Below are 15,487 nucleotides of genomic sequence, written 5' to 3'. Positions count from 1 at the left end.
ACGGGTGCACGCTGCTGTAGCAAATGCAGAGTATACAAAAAGAAGGTTGCAGCAGCACTCTTGGTCAAAAAATGGAGGCTCTTAGCGCACTTTTTGTTCAAAACCCAGCGGTGGCCTCATTTCGGATAGGCACTTACACTCATTTCACTCACCTCTGCTGGGCATATGGCATCTGACTGGAATACATACTGGATCCACAATCAATTGAAAAAACCTCCTGTGAATAGGGAGGGGTGCACGCTACTGTGGAAAATACAGAGTATGCTAAATATTGTTTTGTTTTTGCTGTGCAATTTAGGGGGTGTGGCCCCCTCTAAAAGCGATGCCTGTAATCTGCACTTCATTCTGAATAACAGTATTATTGCACTACCCCAGCACACACCTTATGCGTGTTAGAACAAAGCAAAGTGTTCTATACCCCTATTGAGGCTCTGTGTAGTCCTGAAATAGCCGTTTTTAATATAGATTCGCCGCAAATAAATTTAGATCGAATCGGCCGAATCAAATTTTTCAAAAGTTTACTCATCTCTACTATTCATTATTTATCATTATGTGATTAAACACTTACATTGATGTGATCTAAGGTGATACAAGGTGCTCAACTCCAAGTGCAGTTGTGCACCTACGTTGGAGTGGAGGACCTGCACCTATGGATCACAATGTGGTTTCACAACTGTGGTTAATGTAAACAATGACATTAGCTAACCCTCAAATCTGATGCAAAATTGAGACATTAGCCAGTATATACTTATATGAAGGACACACTTGAGCCCGCACACCACGCCAAGGTTTCTCAAATGGTGCGGGTCCTATCAACTAACCTACCTGGCCAGATAAATAGAACCAGGAACCAAATTACGGCAGCCATAGGCCCGACTTGCAGATTGCTCCTCAGTCACCTCCAGTGTGAATCTAAGCACACATACAATGGGAGGGAGTAGACAAGCTACAAGCCCCACCCTGGTTGGTTCAATTATAGCAGGCCTCACAGGTGAAACCCTAATGCTACCCAACAAGATAAAAGGGTGCATTAGTATAAGCCATTATGTGATTAACTCTGCCTTCCTCCATTCTCTTTCCCTGTACAAACTGATTTTGGTGCCTATTTAGGTCCATTAAATGCTTTTAATATATGGATATTTTCAATAAAGAGTGAAATATAAATGTGATTGATTTATATCTGGTGGTAGTGTTATAGTTTTGGGTGATTTAATACATTAACTAGCTTAGGGAGCCTTGATCAAAAGCCTACAGTTTTTTGATGCACCCTTTCATTCCTGAGTTTGTATTGGGTGATGGGGATTATACAGGCAGAGGGTGTGAATGTTTTACACTCCCCGCCTATCACCTGCTATTTAATCTATGTATATAAAACTCAATGGGCCTCATTTACTAAGAGTGTCAGGTTTTTACTAGTGGGAAAAGTTGTTTCAGACTTGCAGGATTCCTCTCTATTTACTATTGGGAAAAGTCGTGAACATTTTCTGACCAGCTTTTTCTAGGTCGATATTTCCAGCCATTTACCCACAGGATTTTCTGTGAATTCAATAGTAAATCGGACCGGCCACGCCTCCTTTGCGACAGACTGCGCCCCCTTTTAGGCTTTTAACACTGCAATGTCGGGTTTGTTGGATTTCCAGGTGCACACTGTCGCAGACTGTCGCAGATATGTCTCAGAAACTCTGCGCCAAAATAACCACACAAAAACTGGTCGGTTTCAGCTTAGTAAATGAGGCCCAAAGTGTGTGTGCATGTGTGTGAGTGTGTGTGTATATGTGTGTGTGTACGTTCCAGCATCACGTCCAAACGGCTAAAGATATTAACATGAAACTTGGCACACATGTTACTTATATGTCAACAACAAACATAACAAACAAAGGATAGGTGATTTAACCCTTACTCCCCCCCATTTCCCAGGGTTGGGGTTTTTGTTTAAAGTCCCATTCAAGTATATGGGAAATGTATGTTCCCACATAACTTCTGTATGGCTGGAGATATTTCAATAATACCTGGTACACAAATAACTTATATGTCAAATAAAAAGATATGATAGTTAAATTACCCCTTACCTACACCCTTATATAAAAGATGGCTTTTTGTTTTAAGTCCCATGCAAGTATATGGGACTTCCAGTACCTTACTCCACAAGCTCCGCTCTGTATCTCCTGGTGAATGTGTCGGTCCGGCTTGCAAGCCGCACACCATCTCACAAAGACGGGATGGGATATGGGGTCGGGATGTGGGGACAGCATATGGGATCAGGCTATGAGGACGGGCTATGAGGACGGGATATGAGGTCGGGATATGAGGTCGGTATAGGAGGTCGGGATGGGAGGACAGGATAGGAGGTCAGGATATGAGGATGGGATATGAGGTCGAGATAGGAGGTCGGGATATGAGGATGGGATATGAGGACGGATAGGAGGTCGGGATAGGAGGTCGAGATCTAAGGATGGGATATGAAGATGGGATAGGAGGATGGGATATGAGGACGGGATATAAGGATGGGATATGAGGACGGGATAGAGGTCAAGATAGGAGGTTGGGATAGGAGGTCGAGATATGAGGTCGGGTTATGAGGTCGGGATATGAGGACAGGATAGGAGGATGGGATAGGAGGTCGGGATAGGAGGACGGAATATGAGGTTGAGATAGGAGGTCGGGATAGGAGGACGGGATAGAAGGACAGGATATGAGGACAGGATATGAGGACGTGATGGGAGGTCGGAATACGAGGTTGGGATAGGAGGTCGGGATAGGAGGACGGGATAGGAGGAAGGGATAGTAGGTCAAAATAGGAGGACAGGAAAGGAGGACGGGATAGGAGGTTGGGATAGGAGGTTGGGATAGAAGGTCGAGATAGGAGGTCGAAATAGGAGGACAGGATAGGAGGTCGGGATAGGAGGTCGAGATAGGAGGTCGAGATAGGAGGTCGGGATAAGAGGACGGAATATGAGGTCTAGATTGGAGGCCGGGATAGGAGGTTGAGATATGAGGATGGGATATTGGATTGGGATATGACAACAATATATGAGGACGGGATATGAAGTGAAAAGCTTCCTCTTTTGTTGATTTTCCTCCCTAACAAGGATTAGGAAGGAAAAACTGGGCAATGCCGGGTACTCAGCTAGTCCCACTATAAAAATTAACTTCACACTCATCTGGCTGATTCCCTGAATTGTCAGACAAACTATAAACCCTCATATCTCAGGAATGGAAAGGTGAATACAAAAAATTTAAAAAAAGGTCTGTGGTCAGGGGACTATTAGCTAGGTAATAATAATGCATTTTTGGGGGGTTGGCCACAGGTTCTCTTTAACCCCTTAAGGACCATGGGCGTACGGGTACGCCCTGACGTCCTGGTACTTAAGGACCAAGGGCATTCCTGTATGCCCCTGGGAATTTCTGCCCCCGCTGGGCGGGGACCGGACCGGGCTGCCTGCTGACATGCCAATGCCCTGAGACTGGGTCCCGAGTCACACTGGCAATTTGCGGCGATTCCAGGTCATACTGGTCTCTGGTGACACGGAAAATAAGTATCACCCTGTGCCACCCCTCCAAGCGACCGACCAATAGCAGATCGGGGGCGGGTTGTTAAATTTCGGTTCCCCTGTTCTGTACATCCACAGTAGTCCGGGCAGAATGGGGGAACCAACAGTGACCGGAGCCGGAGGTCCACTTACCATCGACAATCATCGGCGAGCGGCAGAGGATGGCGATGCAGCTCCCTGGTGCGGCTCCCTGGTGTGGCGATCCTACGGAAGCTGGTGAGTAGATGCCTAGTAACATCTGGAGGGCTACAGTTTTGAGACCACTATACAGTGGTTTCTGAACTGAAGCCCTCCAGATGTTGCCAAACTACAACTCCCAGCATACCCACACAGCAATTTGCTGTCTGCGCATGCTGGGATTTGTAGTTTTGCAAAATCTGGAAGGCCACAGTTTGGAGATCACTGTGCAGTGGTCTCTAAACTGTGGCCCTTCAGATCTTGCAAAACTACAACTCCCTGCATGCCCAAATAGCAAACAGCTGTCTCGGCATGCTGGGAGTTGTAGCTGGGTACCTCCAGCTGTTGCATAACTACATCTCCCAGCGTGCCCTTTGGTGATCAGTACATGCTGGGAGTTTGGGAGTTGTAGTTTGCAACAACTGGAGGCACACTGGTTGGAAAATACTGAGTTAGGTAACATAACCTAACTGAAGGTTTCCAACCAGTGTGCCTCCAGCTGTTGCAAAACTAAAACTTCCAGCATGCACGGTCTGTCAGTGCATGCTGGGAGTTGTAGTTTTGCAACAGCTGGAGGTTTGCCCCCCCATGTGAATGTACAGCGTACATTCACATGGGCGGGTTTACAGTGACTTTCCTGGTTCAAGTTTGAGCTTCGGCAAATTTTCCACTGCGGCGCAAATTCCTAGCAGGAAACTCTCCGTAAACCCCCGCTTTGTTGTGATGTTATTATGTGCTTTTATCTTGTTTAAGGTGACAGTGGTCAGATGTGCAAAAAATGGCCGGGTCCTAAAGTGTAAAATGCTGGTTCCTTAAAGGGTTAAAGGGTTACTCCGGTGGAAAAACAATTTCTTCTTTTTTAAATCAACTGGTGCAAGAAAGTTAAACATATTTGTAAGTTACTTCTCTTAAAAAATCTTAATTACACCATTATAAAAACTGCACCACTCAAAGTATTCAAAATGACATTCAGTAAGCTTGTTAACCCTTTAGGTGTTTCACAGGAATAGCAGCAAAGTGAAGGAGAAAATTCACAATCTTCATTTTTTACACTCGCATGTTCTTGTAGACCCAATATTTGCATTTTTAAAAGGGGTAAAAGGAGAAAATGTATACTTATATTTGTAGCCCAATTTCTCTCGAGTAAGCACATACCTCATATGTCTATGTAAAGTGTTCGGTGGGCGCAGTAGAGGTCTCAGAAGCGTAGGAGCGACAAGGGGATTTTGGAGAGTACGTTTTTCTGAAATGGTTTTTGGGGGGCATGTTGCATTTAGGAAGCCCCTATGGTGCCAGAACAGCAAAAAAAACACATGCCATACCATTTTGGAACCCCTTGAGGAACGTAACAAGGAATTAAGTGAGCCTTAATACCCCACAGGTGTTTCACAACTTTTGCATATGTAAAAAAAAAATTTTTTTTCACTAAAATGTGTTTCCCCCCAAATTTTCCTTTTTTGCAAGGGTTAATAGCAGAAAAGACCCCCAAAATTTGTAACCCCATCTCTTCTGAGTATGAAGGTACCCCATAAGTTGACCTGAAGTGCACTACGGGCAAACTACAATGCTCAGAAGAGAAGGAGTCATATTTGGCTTTTTGAGAGCAAATTTTGCTCGGGGGGCATGTCGCATTTAGGAAGCCTCTATGGTGCCAGAGCAGCAAAAAAAACACATGGCATACCATTTTGGAAACTAGACCCCTTGAGGAACGTAACAAGGAATAAAGCGAGCCTTAATACCCCACAGGGGTTTCACGACTTTGCATATGCAAAAAAAAAAAAATTTCACTAAAATGTGTGTTTCCCCCCAAATTCCACATTTTTGCAAGGGTTAATAGCAGAAAATACCCCCCAAAATTTGTAACCCCATCTCTTCTGAGTATGGAAATACCCCATGTGTGGACATCAAGTGCTCTGCTGGCGCACTACAATGCTCAGAAGAGAAGGAGCGCCATTGAGCTTTTGGGAAAAAAAAATTTGGAATGGAAGTCAGGGGCCATGTGCGTTTACAAAGCCCCCCCGTGGTGCCAAAACAGTGGAACCCCCCACATGTGACCCTATTTTGGAAACTACACCCCTGACAGAATTTAATAAGGGGTGCAGTGAGTATTTACACCCCACTGGCATTTGACAGATCTTTGGAACAGTGGGCTGTGCAAATGAAAAATAACATTTTTCATTTTCACGCACCACTGTTCCAAAAATCTGTCAGACACCTGTGGGGCGTAAATGCTCAATGTACCCCTTATTACATTAAGTGAGGGGTGAAGTTTCCAAAATGGGATCAAATGTGGGTATTTCTTTTTTTGCATTTATGTCAGAACCGCTGTAAAATCAGCCACCCCTGTGCAAATCACCAATTTAGGCCTCAAATGTAAATGGTTCTCTCTCATTCCTGAGCCTTGTTGTGCGCCCGCAGAGCATTTTACGCCCACATATGGGGTATTTCTGTACTCAGAAGAAATTGCGTTACACATTTTGGGGGTCTTTTTTTCCTTTTAACGATTGTGAAAATAAAAAGTAAAGGGCAACACCAGCATGTTAGTGTAAATTTTTTTTTTTTTTTTTACACTAACAAGCTGGTGTAGCCCCAACTTTTCATTTTCATAAGGGGTAAAAGGAGAAAAAGCCCCCCAAAATTTGTAGTGCAATTTCTCCCGAGTACGGAGATATCCCATATGTGGCCCTAAACTGTTTCCTTGAAATACGACAGGGATCTGAAGTGAGAGAGCTCCATGCGCATTTGAGGACTAAATTAGGGATCGCATAGGGGTGGACATAGGGGTATTCTATGCCAGTGATTCCCAAACAGGGTGCCTCCAGCTGTTGCTAAATTCCCAGCATGCCTGGACAGTTAAGCAACTGTCCGGAAATGCTGGGAGTTGTTGTTTTGCAACAGCTGGAGGCTCCGTTTTGGAAACACTGCCATACAATACGTTTTTCATTTTTATTGGAGGGGGGGACAGTGTAAGGGGGTGTATATGTAGTGTTTTACTCTTTATTATGTGTTAGTGCAGTGTTTTTAGGGTACATTCACACTGACGTGTTACGGTGAGTTTCTCGCTAGGAGTTTGAGCTGCGGCAAAAAATTTGCCGCAGCCCAAACTTGAAGCAGGAAACTTACTGTAAGCCTGCTCGTGTGAATGTACCTTGCACGTTCACATGGGGGGGGGGCAAACCTCCAGCTGTTTCAAAACTACAACTCCCAGCATGTACTGACAGACCGTGCATGCTGGGAGTTGTGCTTTTGCAACAGCTGGAGACACACTGGTTGGAAAACCTTCAGTTAGGTTCTGTTACCTAACTCAGTATTTTCTAACCAGTGTGCCTCCAGCTGTTGCAAAACTACAACTTCCAGCATGTACTGATCGCCGAAGGGCATGCTGGGAGATGTAGTTATGCAATAGCTGGAGGTACGCAACTACAACTCCCAGCATGCCGAGACAGCTGATTGCTGTTTGGACATGCTGGGATTTGCAGTTTTGCAACATCTGGAGGGCTACAGTTTTAGAGAACACTGCAAAGTGATCTCCAAACTGTGGTCCTCCAGATGTTGCAAAACTACAATTCCCAGCATGCCCTGACAGCAAACAGTTGTTTGGGCATGCTAGGAGTTGTAGTTTTGCAAGATCTGGAGGGCTACAGTTTAGGGACCACTATATAGTGGTCTCGATTTGTAGCCCTCCAGCTGTTGCAAAACTACATATTCCAGCATGCCCAAACAGCTGTCTGGGCATGCTGGGAGTTGTAGTTTTGCAACATCTGGAGGGCTACAGTTAGAGACCACTGTTTAATGGTCTCAAACTGTACCCTCCAGATGTTGCTAGGCAACTCACCGACTTCCGTCGGATCCAGCCACACGTCATCGCCGCCCGCCGATCTCCGTCGCCCGCAGCCTCCATCGCCCGCCCGGATAGGTAAGTGGATCTTCGGCGCCAGTCCCCGTCGTTTCCCCATCCTGCCCTGCCTATTGTGGGAGGGCAGGACGGGGAAAACGAAAGTAAACCCCCCGCCCCCGATCTGCTATTGGTGGTCGCGTCTAGGCCACCAATAGCAGGGATAGGAGGGGTGGCAACCCTGCCACCTCACTCCTATCGCTTCAGGGGGATCCTGGTTGTCTTAGACACCCACGATCCCCCTTACATTCCGGGTCACTGGGTCACTATAGACCCGTAATGACCCGGAATCGCGCAAATCGCAAGTGAGAATTCACTTGCGATTTGCCGCGATCGCCGACATGGGGGGGTCTGATGACCCCCCTGGGCATTTGCACGGGATGCCTGCTGAATGATTTAAGCAGGCATCCCGCTCCGATCCCCGCCTGGCGCACGGCGGGGACTAGAACTGCCCATGACTTAAATGTACGTCCCTGGTCGTTAAGACCCAGGGTGTTGGGACGTACCGTTACGTCATGGGTCCTGTAGGGGTTAAAGGGGTATTTCTGGATTTTTTTTTATTTGACTATGCTACAGGGGGTGTAAAGTTAGCTTAATTCATAACATAGTGTCTGTACCTGTGTGTGACTGTTTTCTCACAATTCTTCTGTGATTTTCCCTCCAACATTTATTTTTACCAGCATCAGAATGACTGTTGTCTCAGATTTTTTCCAGGTTGCAATGCGGCCGAGACCTGACTCACTAGTCAGCTGATGACAGGGATCCTGTCTGCTACAATGGGTGGAGGGATTGCTTGGTGGGAGATAAATCAATCTGCAACTAATTCAACAGCTGTAGGCACCATGATTGAAAACCACAGGTCTTTTGAATGGATGCGGCTCCTTTATGTTTCAATGGGTGGGGTGGCTGATGTGTGGGAGGGAGGAAAATGGAATTATGGGATTTGTAGTCAAAAAAAGAAAAGTCAAACAGGAAATACCAGTTCACAAAAAGCTAGCCACAGGATTATGGTAATCTCACAACATAGCCACTTAGCCCCAAGACAAGCGCAGATCCTTCCTAAGCACCTTATGGTGGATAACCCCTTTAAACAACATAAAAACCAAGGGGGAGATGTATTAAAACCTGTCCAGAGGAAAAGTAGCTGAGTTGCCCATAGCAACCAATCAGATTGCTTCTTTCATTTTTCACAGGTCCTTTCAAAAATGAAAGAAGCAAACTGATTGGTTGCTGTGGGCAACTCAGCTACTTTTCCTCTGGACAGGTTTTGATAAATCTCCCCCCAAGTGTTTCCCCTATTTGCACCTTGAAAAGGTTGCAATTTATGAAAACCATGTTTTTTTTCTATGTGGTTGTCAGCAATTTTGTGACCCTGTGGCATCATGTAGGATACTGACACTGACCAATTATTATTATTATGATTGTAAAGAAGCATGCACATAATGACAATAACTGGTGAATGTAAGTAAGCCTTTAATGGGACCATATTCCATCTTAGTACTTAGTGCAGCGAGAGTCAAAAATACAGCCAGCAAATCCGTATAGGGCACCAAAGTGGAAGCAACTAGTAACCAATTTTGTGATACAACAGTAATTTTAGCAACCAAATCGACAGAATCCCTCTCAAAAAGTCAAATTCCAGCCATGGCTGTGGCCTAGTTAGACCTGTATTTGTTAGCCAAAACTAAGGGTAAATCCAAAACACATAAGAGGTGTAAATCTTCCATTATTTAATGCATACTTATTCCTCTTCTGCTTTTTCCTTAAAAATACTAATAAAAAGATGTAGACTCAAAAAATGCAAAGCCAAAGTGGCCTTAAAGAGTACCACAAACCATATTTTCAAAACTAACTTAGATTATAATCCCTAACTACTCCTAACACCCCTCATGCCCTTAAAAAATGTACAAGCTATAAAAAGCATGTTATCATACATTTCCCCTTGCTTACATTGTGTGAGCTCCCGGCAGGACAAAGTAGGCGTTCCCCAGAAGGCACAACGTCACTAAAGCCTGCGAGAGCAGTGCCTCACCATGCCTGGACGTACTTCCTGAGTCTGGTCTCTTGCCAGGCCAGGGGGGGGGGGGAGACCAAACTAACTGTTTGATTTGTACAAATGGAACAGACAACAGGTGGAAATTATAGGCAATTAGCAAGACACGCCTAATAAAGGAGTGGTTTTGCAGGTGGTGACAACAGACCACTTCTCCAGTTCCTATGCTTTCTGGCTGATGTTTTGGTCACTTTTGAATGCTGGCAGTGCTTTCATGAGACGGAGTCTGGTAGCATGAGATGAAGTCTACAATCCACACAAGTGGCTCAGGTAGTGCAGCTCATCCAGGATGGCACATCAATGTGAGCTGTGGCAAGAAGGTTTTCTGTGTCTGTCAGTGTAGTGTCCAGAGCATGGAGGCGCTAGCAGGAGACAGGCCAGTACATCAGGAGACGTGGAGGAGGCCGTAGGAGGGCAACAACCCAGAAGCAGGACCACTACCTCCGCCTTTGTCCAGGAGTTGGCGGATGCTTTAGTACAGGTCTGGGAGGACATCCCTCAGGAGACCATCTGCCACCTCATCAGGAGCATAGCCAGGGAAGTCATACGGGCACTTGGAGACCACACACACTACTGAGCCTCATTTTGACTTGTTTTAAGGACATTACATCAATGTTGGATCAGCCTCTAGTGTGGTTTTCCACTTTGATTTTGAATGTGACTTCATATCCAGACCTCCATGGGTTGATAAATTTGATTTCCATTGATAATTTATGTGTGATTTTGTTGTCAGCATATTCAACTATGTAAAGATGAAAGTATTTCATACAATTAGTTCATTCATTCAGATCTAGGATGTGTTATCTTAGTGTTCCTTTTATTTTTTGAGCAGTAAATAAAGTTTGATCATTTTAACAGAAAGTAAATAGCAAAGTGTCTTATAATTACATTAGAAACAATATATGAAAGGGGTACTCCGGCCCTAAGACATCTTATCCCCTATCCAAAGGATAGGGGATAAGATGTCTGACCGTGGGGGTCCCGCGGGGGGTCCCTGGGTGCCGAATTCAAGATTGTGGGGGTCCCCAGCGGCGGGACCCCCGCGGTCAGACATCTTATTCCCTTTCCTTTGGATAGGGGATAAGATGTCTTAGGGCTGGGGTAAAAGTTTTGTTTGGTTTGGTGACAGGTACTCTTTAAGAACACTAAGAAACATGCCATTCAAGTGGAATAATCTTTAAGGGGTTGTTCATGACTATACATAAAAATAGTCTTATGAGTTTTAGCCTAGAATGACTTTATAATATAGCATATTTGGTTTTGTCTACTTCTGGCTACTAGGGAGATGCATTTATCTAATAATAATATTACAATAACCTTAAAACAAATTTCTAGCCTGTGGGCAGACTGCAAAATATTACCGTGGTATGACTGAGCTTGACAAGTACGTGCTGTTTTTGTAAGTACAGTCACTGAAGCAGGAAACATTTTTAAAGAATTTTGAACAGACCCTAATTTTAAACTTTTCTTTGTGCATAAACAGAATACCTTTCACTAAACACTTTGAAACACTGACATCCTGGAATGATAAATGCGGTGTTGCTCACTGTAAGTTTCAGTACTTGTTTTTTATGTAATCATTCACGTACGCAGGGCAATAATTTATCACTGGCTCAATTGACTGTCCTCTCACAAATGGGTATATTATCATGGTTGTTGTATTTACTAGTGGTACTTACAAGTATTCTGCATGTTTGTTTGTTTTTTTTAAATAGGACCTTGGGTATTTTTTTTATCTATACAATGACATGTCTTCCATTATATTATCATTGCTTGTTCTTGTATAAAGACATTTGTTTTTATGCTTGGAAAAAATAAAAGTTATCTTTTAGAAATGTTTGGCTAGTTTAAATCTATTTTCGTTATAATTTTTTATGAAAGTGGTTCTCTGTTTTTTTTTCTAAATGTCATCAATTGTGAAAAAAGTGTTTCTAGAACCTGATTGGGGAACAAATCAGATTCCTAGAGAGAACAGTTTTATGTATTATAAATGCAGTGAGATAGAGTCTGGAGCAGGGGTGAGCGTCAGTCTGGGTTACTAGACAATAACGGCCATGGGTTACTTATAGATAGCTAAACTCTTCTTGCAAAAAGGGCCACTATTCAAGTTGAGCCTTCTTCATGAAGTTTGAAAAAAATTTTGGTATCAAAAGACCATTTTATTTTTTTTATTTTTTTACAATTGATACCAATGGTCTATAACAGGGTTTCCCAAGCACAGAATTCAGGAACCCCCAACAGGTCATGTTTTCAGGGTTTCCGTAATCTTTGACAGGTGAATAATTGTGGTGATACCTGATGCACTGACCGTAATTATGTAACTAGTGAAAGACTAAGGAAATCCTGAAAACATGACCTGTTGGGGGCACTTGGGGACCATGTCTGGGAAACACTGATCTATACCATAATCTGACCAATAGCAGCTTTCTTTCCTTTTATCTGGATACACAATGCACATATGTAATGTAAAAACAGGTGGGAAAAATATTAATATTGTTGGAAATGTCTATTCAGCTATAGTGGAGAGAACAAGTATTTGATACACTACTAATTTTGCAGGTTTTACTCCTTACAAAGCATGTAGAGATCTGTAATTTTTATCATAGGCACTCTTCAACTGTTAGAGACGGAATCTAAGACAAAAATCCAGATATCATATTTAATGATTTTTTTTTAATTATTTATTACATTATATAAGTATTTGATACATCAGGAAAGCATAACTAAAAGGGGTACTCCGGCGGAAAACAATTTGTTTAAAATCAACTGGTGCCAGAAAGTTATACAGATTTGTAAATTACTTCTACTTAAAGCATACAGCAGCTTATAAGTGCTGGAAGGATTAATATTTTTATGAAATTTACAAATCTGTTTAACTTTCTGGAGCCAGTTGATTTAAAAAAATTTTTTACACCGGAGTACCCCTTTAATATTTGGTACAGAAACCTTTGTTTGCAGTTACAGAGATCCAACATTTACAGTGCAGTCGTCCTGTCACCTTTGCAGAAAAGCAGCCCCAAAGAATGATGTTTTCACTTCCATGCTTCACAGTTAAGATGGTGTTCTTGGAGTTGTACTCTATTTTTGTCTTATCAGACCACACGACCTTCTCCCATTCCTCCTCTGGGTCATCCAGATGGTAATTGGCAATCTTCAGATGGGCCTGGACATGCGCTGGCTTGAGCTGCAAGATTTTAATCCATGACGGCATAGTTTGTTACTAATGGTTTTCTTGGAGACTGTGGTCCCAGCTCTTTTCAGGTCATTGACCAAGTCCTGCCGTGTAGTTCTGGGCTGATCCCTCCCCTTCCTCATTATCAATGATGCCCCACGTGGTGAGATCTTGCATGGAGATTGACCGCCATCTTGAACTAATAATTGTTGCCTTTTTACCAAGATGCTTGACTATTGTCCTGTAACCCATCCCAGCCTTGTGCAGGCCTACAATTGTATCTCTGATGTCCTTACATACTTGTTCTCCCAACTGTATATCTCCATGCATCTTTCCTGACAAGAATTATACATTTGGAATGCTTATTATACTGGGGGAAATTATATAAATTTAGGGACAGCTTTAGTGACCAAAAAAAAAAAAACGCTTACGTTTTTGTGAGCTGCCTAGCACTGTAATGTCCAGTGATAGAAAACTATTTGAAATGTAAAGGAGCAATATTCTCCCACCCAAGGCTATGTTCACACAGGCGAAAATTGTTTCTGGTGCGGAAATCCTGCCATGTGAACAGTGTGGCAGAATCCCATTGAAATCAAAGATTCCGACATCCAAAGAAAGAATAGTCATTTCTATGAGAAAATTAGGAATTAGGTTATGCTTACATGGTGGGAAAATGTGCAGAATGTCCGCACCGAAAACAAGTGTGTACATTCCGCACATTTGACTAACCCGCAAGTACTAGGTCCTGCATTTCCAAGTGGTCCTAGCACCCGCTGGTTAGTCAAATGTGCAGAATGTACACACTTGTTTTGGGTGCGGACATTCCGCACATTTTCCCACCATGTAAACATTGCCTAATTCCTAATTTTATAAACTTCAACGTTGTGCCAGTCTAACAGTGGGAAGCACAGTTTTTGCCATTGTAATGTAATGGAAGCCCCTGTTTACCTGCACAGGTTACACAAATATGTTGCACTACTTGTATGTCCATAGATGTTTCCTGTCACAGCAAATAAAAATAAGAAAACATTCATCAATCAGTCTGACAAAAACTGTCTGATTTGCCCATAACAATCAATCACAGCTCAGCTTTCACATCTTTATGAGCTCTGGTATAATGAAAGCTGAGCTGTAATTGGTTGTTATAGGACAATCAGACAGTTTTTATCAGACTGATTGATAAGTCTGGGCCAAAGTGTGGCAGAGTAAGCAGGTTACAGCAAGGGTCCGTTCACATGTACTATACTTGCTGCGGATTTTACACATAAAAATCCTCAGGATATCTCATAACATGTAATTGTCAAGTTTTCGTGCATGAAATTTGCACTCTATGCGGAACACTTTATGCACAAAAAACTTGTAGATTACCTGCTATGAGATATCCTGAGGATTTTTGTTTGTAAGTAATGTGCATGTAAACATAAAGATAGAAAGTGGGGGGTATCACCTACTCAGAAGTACCGTTAAAACTTTAAACTTTAATAGGCATCTTATAAAAGCAAAAACATAGCAATAAGTGGTTATAAAAATGCAACTGAGACACCAACGCATTTCGAACTGCACAGTTCTTAATCATAGTGAGTGTAAACAACCCTAACTAAGACGTGTGAAAAAATAAAAAAAATGCACAAGATTTTCAGAACATCTGCATTAGCTACAAAAAAAATTATTTATTTGATAAATGTCCCATTATGAAATTAATGGTCGTATCTCATCACAACAATACTTTGCCATTAACATAAAAGGGAACCATTTTCGAGACTCCTTTCAAGAAGCATACTGACTGGCAGACCTGAGCTATCCATGTACTCCTGCTGCGAGGAAAATGTCTGACTATACATCACTTCTCTTGTAGAATTGGCTGGCAGCTCCAATATGAATAAATAATATTTTCCTGGCAGAGACATGTAGGGTCAGGTAAGATCATTGTTGTTATATAACTGTTCTAAATATAATGTAACATTTACAGATTCTTCTGCCCAATGACAGAACGTTCCCAGATTTCTCTCTCTAAATAAGTCAAAAGGCATGGAGGTAGAAGTACTGCTCTTGACGTGTCTTTGGTTATTACACTGACCCTAAGGGCACAAGTACAGCAATATTGCATGTCTTGGAGGGGCAAAACGTGTGTTTTGCTATGTTCTTCCTTCTAGAGAAAAACAGGTCACACATAATTACCCTATGAAAACAACCAATAAAGAAGTACAGAAATGTTGTTGTTCAACGTGTCCAAACTGAGGTGGTCAGTCCAGTTTTCTCAAATAGTCTACCATATATTACACATGATGAGCATGACACTTGGATTTGGAGGGGTGGACTGCTTTTTGAAGTTTTCTTTATGTAAAATATCTGCATAGGATTTAACCTCGACTGTTTTAATATATGCACGCATTTAATGTGGATTGTGCTCTGTGATCACAAAACTGGAGCTTATGTTTGAATTATTTATGTACATTAATATCAAATTAAGGTGTTAACAACTGACTTTGGATAATGCTAAATAAGTGGAATTTGTAATCTGTGGTAGTATACTCATGCATGTGTGTAACTCTTCCACAGTACGTATCTGAATGTGAATTGATAGTGCAAGTGTAGCAAAATTTAAAGGAGTTTTCCAACCTGTGTAGAGTGTGAAAAGG

The 15,487-nt window shown here is 42.6% G+C and overlaps 1 protein-coding gene across 6 annotated transcripts in view; it reads left to right on the top strand.

The window, feature by feature from the left end:
* SLC38A4 (solute carrier family 38 member 4) overlaps window positions 1-15,487 on the top strand; it is a 162,876-nt gene that overhangs the window by 11,605 nt on the left and 135,784 nt on the right. For 2 of the 6 annotated variants that reach the window (XM_056573992.1, XM_056574002.1), the window contains one exon: window positions 14,704-14,765. The exons of the other annotated variants lie outside the window; for them this stretch is intronic. The gene's annotated coding sequence lies outside the window, so the exon portion shown is untranslated. The remainder of the gene's footprint in view (window positions 1-14,703; window positions 14,766-15,487) is intronic. 6 annotated transcript variants of the gene reach the window in all.

Source organism: Hyla sarda, chromosome 4 (assembly GCF_029499605.1).
Source record: "Hyla sarda isolate aHylSar1 chromosome 4, aHylSar1.hap1, whole genome shotgun sequence".
NCBI classification, from domain to species: Eukaryota; Metazoa; Chordata; class Amphibia; order Anura; family Hylidae; genus Hyla; species Hyla sarda.
This window is presented reverse-complemented; position numbering and strand designations above follow the sequence as displayed.